The following is a 6,109-nucleotide window of genomic DNA, read 5'->3' as shown; positions in this document are numbered from 1 at the left end:
AAGGTATGATTCTTTAGGAATGACAACTTTTTAAAATTATAATGTGACGTTTTGGTATAGATTCTTATACCATTGTCAAGCAAGACAATGGTTTAACGGAATAATAATCTATACCGAAACATCACATCACAATATAATAAGAAGTTGTCATCCATGAAGTATCATACCTTTCTTCTGTTCAGTCCATCATGTTATTATTATACCTTTCTTCTGTTCAGTCCATCATGATATTATTATACCTTTCTTCTGTTCAGTCCATCATGTTATTATTATACCTTTCTTATGTTCAGTCCATCATGTTATTATTATACCTTTCTCCTGTTCAGTCCATCATGTTATTATTATACCTTTCTTCTGTTCAGTCCATCATGTTATTATTATACCTTTCTTCTGTTCAGTCCATCATGTTATTATTATACCTTTCTTCTGTTCAGTCCATCATGATATTATTATACCTTTCTTCTGTTCAGTCCATCATGTTATTATTATACCTTTCTTCTGTTCAGTCCATCATGTTATTATTATACCTTTCTTCTGTTCAGTCCATCATGATATTATTATACCTTTCTTCTGTTCAGTCCATCATGTTATTATTATACCTTTCTTCTGTTCAGTCCATCATGTTATTATTACAGCTTTCTTTACCATGGCACGTCAACCATGATACTTTCGAACCAGTACACTATAGTAAGCACCGCAGGACATATTTACACTTCAGATAATCGACCTGACTCATCCAGTGCACTCAAATAACCCTACTACAGGTACTTCAGACATATTCTTTGCTGTTGCTATTCAGATGGGTATAATCAGGGCCTGTCATAACAATGATGACCTTCGAAGTACACGTGAACGTTACCAGCGATCTATGCTGCACTGCAAACATTATTTTTGAAGAATAAACAAGCTAAGGATTGTTGACACAAAGGACAACCTATACAGCTATTTTGGTTTGTTGTTTGAAATAAGTTTATTGAATTTAGTCTGACATTAGAGCTTGGTTACTGACATCTATATTGTTTTGTTGGGATGTTTTGAGTGCACTCTGGAAATTTGTATGTACCTCAGTAAATTTGATTGCAGGTTCTTCTGTTTGAAATTTGTATGCACCTCACGAAATTTGTATGCATGCTTTAAAATTTGAAATTTGTATGCACCCCTTAAAAATGTTGAAGCATGCAGGTACACCCTAGAACTTAAAACATAGAAGAGCAATAGACAAACACAGAATTTGATAGGACTGCAGTGAATAAACCTGTAGTATACTCTTAAAAAAAGTAGGGGAACTTCATTTTTTCAGAGTCAATCAATGTTGATATGATAATAATGAATATTTTGAGAGTACATCACCACTTGCACTTCCTTATGACCATAGTTGTTTGTACAGTAATTGCTCTTAAAAGATGATTGGTGTATGACGTGAAATTTACATGTGTATGATTTTCATTTTCAAACAAAATAAGAACAGCTAGAAACAAACACTAAGAGCTGTGTGACGTAAGATGATCGTCAAAATTAATTGTTTACAGTGATTTACCTGCCTTCTTGAAAACCATCAAAATCAAGAATAACACCAATGCACGGGTATGGGGCTTGTGCGATGTGGACGTGCATCCCATGTGTTGTGTTGAGGGGTGCTGATAAAGTGAGTGAGTTTAGCTTTACGCCACACTCAGCAATATTCCAGCTATATGGCGGCGGTCTGTAAATAATCGTGTCTGGACTAGACAATCCAGTGATCAACAACATGAGCATCGATCTGCACAATTGGGAACCGATGATATGTGTCAACCAAGTCAGCGAGCCTGACGACCCGATCCCGTTAGTCGCCTCTTACGACAAGCATTGCTTACTGATGATCAATATTCTAACCCCGACCTTCACAGGTCGTCGTGATAAAGAGAAATCATGGTGCTTTCATAAGATGTCTGTCTTTGAAACGTTTGTTTACACTTATATTTTCTATCCAAATTGAAAAGTTCAGGTTGCTCTACTTTTTTTTAAAGCATATATAAAGCGAATATGACACATATTGGGTAACGAGTACAATAACAAATCATCAGCAGATGTATTATTCATTATATTATATAAAGCAATAGGAAAATACTTTTTGAACCGGTTTTGACTAGTGTTGGGAATTGGTTAAAACTTCATAATTGATGATTGCTACATTACAACCGATCAATCATCGAAAATAATTGGTTAGCGTCAATTATGAAATTTTCCTGTTTTTTTTTGTTTTTGTTTTTTTGTTAATGAAAAAAAATACATAATGAAAAAACATGTAGTTCTTTGGGGGTTTTTTGGGTGGCAAATTTCACATCTTGAAAGGATAAAATTGCTTGAGTCTTTAAGATAAATTCAATCATGACTTGGAACAAGCTTGTAGTGGTTATGAAATGTAACTAAAAAACCAACAATGTGAAAAATATTGTTAATGCAAAAAGTGTTCCAGAATTGTTTGTGTTCGATTATGAGAAAACATGATCGATTGCTTGGTTGTTTAGTCACTGCGACCAATCTTCGATTATTTCAATTAATCGGACCACCACTAGTTTTTACCATTTTCATTAATCTGTCAACAACAATAACCAGTGACCATGTTACTGTCAAATTAAATGTACGAGTGTTGACTATTATCATGCATATCATGCTTATCTCACTTTGACAAGTAACGCCTAAATTCAAGCAAAATACACCCCTTTTTTATAACATACATCAATACTAGTATTTGATTTTAATGGTAGTGAATAATGAACTGAATTCATGACAGGATAGGGTTCCATTCACTGAACATGTGTGTAACAGCCGTATTCTTTAACAAATAAAACATTGTAACATTCAAGGGCATGACACACTGCTCGGGAATATTGTTTTATATGAGAGAGAGAGAGAGAAAAAGAGAGGTTTTATTCCAGCAGGGGACACCAGAAATGGGCTTCACATAATGTACCCATTTGGCAATATCATTTGAATTTTTAGCTTGATAATGATATTATCGAAGAATTTATATTGGACAGGAGTGAGTGAGTGAGTATGGTTTTATGCCGCTTTTAGCAATATTCCAGCAATATCACGGTGGGGACACCAGAAATGGGCTTCACACATTGTGCCTATTTAGGGAATCAAACCCGGGTCTTCAGCCTGATGGGCCACCGCTTTAACCACTAGGCTAACCCACCATCCCTACTGAACAGGAGAAAGCTCTAACTTGATCATCTTCATCAATCAGGATCAGTATGTTTTCAACCTACCCATGTAAGCTGGTCAGTAGTTATCCTAAATCTCAACAACATAAATATCAGATTATATGCCCTATAGTCAAACCGTGAAAACATCAGAATATTAATCAACGTCAATTAATAATTTTTCATTGATGTTATTACAATCATTTTCAAAATCAAAACCATGGTTATGGGGACATTACTAATTCAAAACAAAATGTCCAATTTTCGGACTGGGGCGTTACACATATATTTCAACCAATTTGAATTTTAAAATGAAAACCCCACATTGACAATTTTGTACCATTATTCACTTTTGATTTGACAACGGTTTAAGAAACTTCACCGAAACATCCCTCTATACAACAAACAAGAAGTTGTTATCCGTAAAGTTTCAATCTTCGTTACCTTCATACATAACAGAACATCTGGCATTGTTCCACATATGGAAAAGACCATTCAGAACAGAGAGTAAAAAATTCATGCTGTTTCTTTAATTACTGCAGCACTCTGCGATATTCCAGCTCTATGGCAGTAGTTTGTAAATAATTGAATCTGGACCAGACAATCCAGTGATCAACAGCATGAGCATTGATCATGGAACACGACTGGAAAGTCAGTGAGCCGGACAACCCGATCCTGTTAATCACATGAAAATGCATGTGATAAACTCAGTCACATTGACATGTCAAATAGATTCCACATCAAGAGTCATTACATCTCAAGGTTCCCCACAAACATGTCATGTAACATGTAGGTCATGCATGTCTGCCATTTGTACTTGTTACCAATGGTTACATAAACATGATGAACGGGACAGGCGGACAACTGACCATTGTCCTCTACAGAGACCACACACCCTAACCATGCTTCACTCCACCATGTGCAAGTCTGACCACTTAAGTACTTGAAGTAGGACACACCTGGGTCAGTGTCACATCCCTTAGTCCGTCTCACAGTCCCTGAACCACATTATTTTCCCTCCTGACAGCCCTTTCTGCAATGCTAAAGCCCTTAATGAAGCAAGTCTAGATTTCTTCAGTTTCAGGCGGAATCTCCCTTCTTACCTGGGCTTCTTTTCAGTCTAAAAGAATTATTTGTTTCTATCATCATTATATATATTCAGAGACTAAGTGTTAGTCTAACAGTCTCTCAGCCTTGTTAGTTTCCCTTCCATTCAGCCCTTAACAATGTCAATGTGACACTACAGCTCAAGTTTGATGTTCTGTTTTCTGTTAAGATGTAGCTTTTTGTTTGTTGCATTAACTAAGTGTTTGTCTACCAGATAAAATTAGGGGAAAGATCTTTCTCAGTCTTTTCTCCAACTTTTGGGAGAGCTCACTACCCCTTTGCATCAGAACTTGCAAACTGACGTCTTTTGTTATTTCTTTAGAGAAACCTATCAGCAATGTACTCCTCACAGTGCCAATGAGAACTTTACTTAGTTCTAAGTCTGGTGCTATATAAATGAATTATCATGCTTATTATTACCCACGGTGTGAAATTATATCCATCAACTGATCAGCTTCTGTCCGCCATCTGCTGCCCACTAATACAAATCTAGGACTCATGCCTTCCTAACGTTCTGCTGGAGTCTGATACGGATTATGCATTCATTCACAAGTCCGTCACACAACATGCTACAGAAAATAGGTAGGCATGGAAATTTACACAAGTACACTACTCCAAGACTAGTCTGTGTCAGTCCCTGAACAACATTATTTTCCCTTCTGCCAAACCCATTCTGCAATGCTAAAGCCATTAATGAAGCAGGATTTCCTCTGGTTCTGAATCTCGCATGTCATAGGAGCTCATTTTCAATGTATATGGGGATATTTGTTTCGTTCAAAACTATATATTAGGAGACTAAGCATAAGTCTAGTCAAATACTAGTACAATTCAGGAAGGACTGGACCTTATAGGTGATTTTCATTGAAAGATTCTCTTAGTTGAATAAATCTACAAAAGTTATTTCCAACGAAAATAATTGTTGTATTCTTCATACCTTAAGCTTGTTCACGTGTTATATCCAAAATTATTTCCAGAATCAATAAAAGCTACCTTTCAACTTAAAAATTTAAAAAAATGAAATTGAAAACATTTATGAACATGACATATGAACTTGAAAACACATACCACATGGCAAGACCACACCTTTTCCTTCTACTTGCTTTACAAGATTTATTTACAGGAAAATACCACTCAATAGGAGAAAAAACAATCCCTAAACAATTACATTCCTCTTCCACTACAGGTCAGCTGGTCTACAAAAATAAACATGGCCTAGTGTGGGAGGGGAGCCTGCATCACAGCTGTTACTTTAAACAATGCAAACCTAGCTAGAATACTGTTGCGTATCTATGCATAGTATCAATATATTACAATTAACAACAACAAACGTTGTATACAATCACAAATACATATATACTTCCAGATTCATGGGAAACCGAACATGGCGTTCAGTGTTACAATGACACGGATCTCTTGCAAACCTAAACGTCTTGAATTTGAACATTGTTAATGCCACAGGAAATTCAGAGGCAACTGATAAAATTACCAGTTGAAGAATCTGGTGTATCCACCTTCCTGGTTTTGGAAATTTAGATTATATTTTGAAAAACAGGTCACCTCGACCTGGAATTACAGGTCGGTCAGAAGAGGAATAGAAAGACGGACTGACATAGGGAACTGGACAAACCTCCTTTCCCTCATACAGTAACACACCTGATAGTCCATAGCATGACCAGTAGAAATCAAGGTGTGGATGTTTATATCAGATCAGGTTCTTCGTTAGAAAATGATTTTGGAGGTGCAATATGTTGTCAGCAGGAATATATAAGAGCACATTCAGACATTTTTTTCAGTTCAACAAAAATCACTAACAG

At 36.1% G+C, this 6,109-nt stretch overlaps 1 protein-coding gene across 1 annotated transcript in view; it reads right to left on the bottom strand.

The window, feature by feature from the left end:
- LOC124253534 (ubiquitin carboxyl-terminal hydrolase 32-like) overlaps positions 1–6,109 on the bottom strand; it is a 91,498-nt gene that overhangs the window by 84,124 nt on the left and 1,265 nt on the right.

Source organism: Haliotis rubra, unplaced genomic scaffold, assembly GCF_003918875.1.
Source record: "Haliotis rubra isolate DU_JTF1 unplaced genomic scaffold, ASM391887v1 Scf543, whole genome shotgun sequence".
NCBI classification, from domain to species: domain Eukaryota; kingdom Metazoa; phylum Mollusca; class Gastropoda; order Lepetellida; family Haliotidae; genus Haliotis; species Haliotis rubra.
Note: the sequence above shows the minus strand (reverse complement) of the source record. Positions and strands in the feature narration are given on the sequence as shown.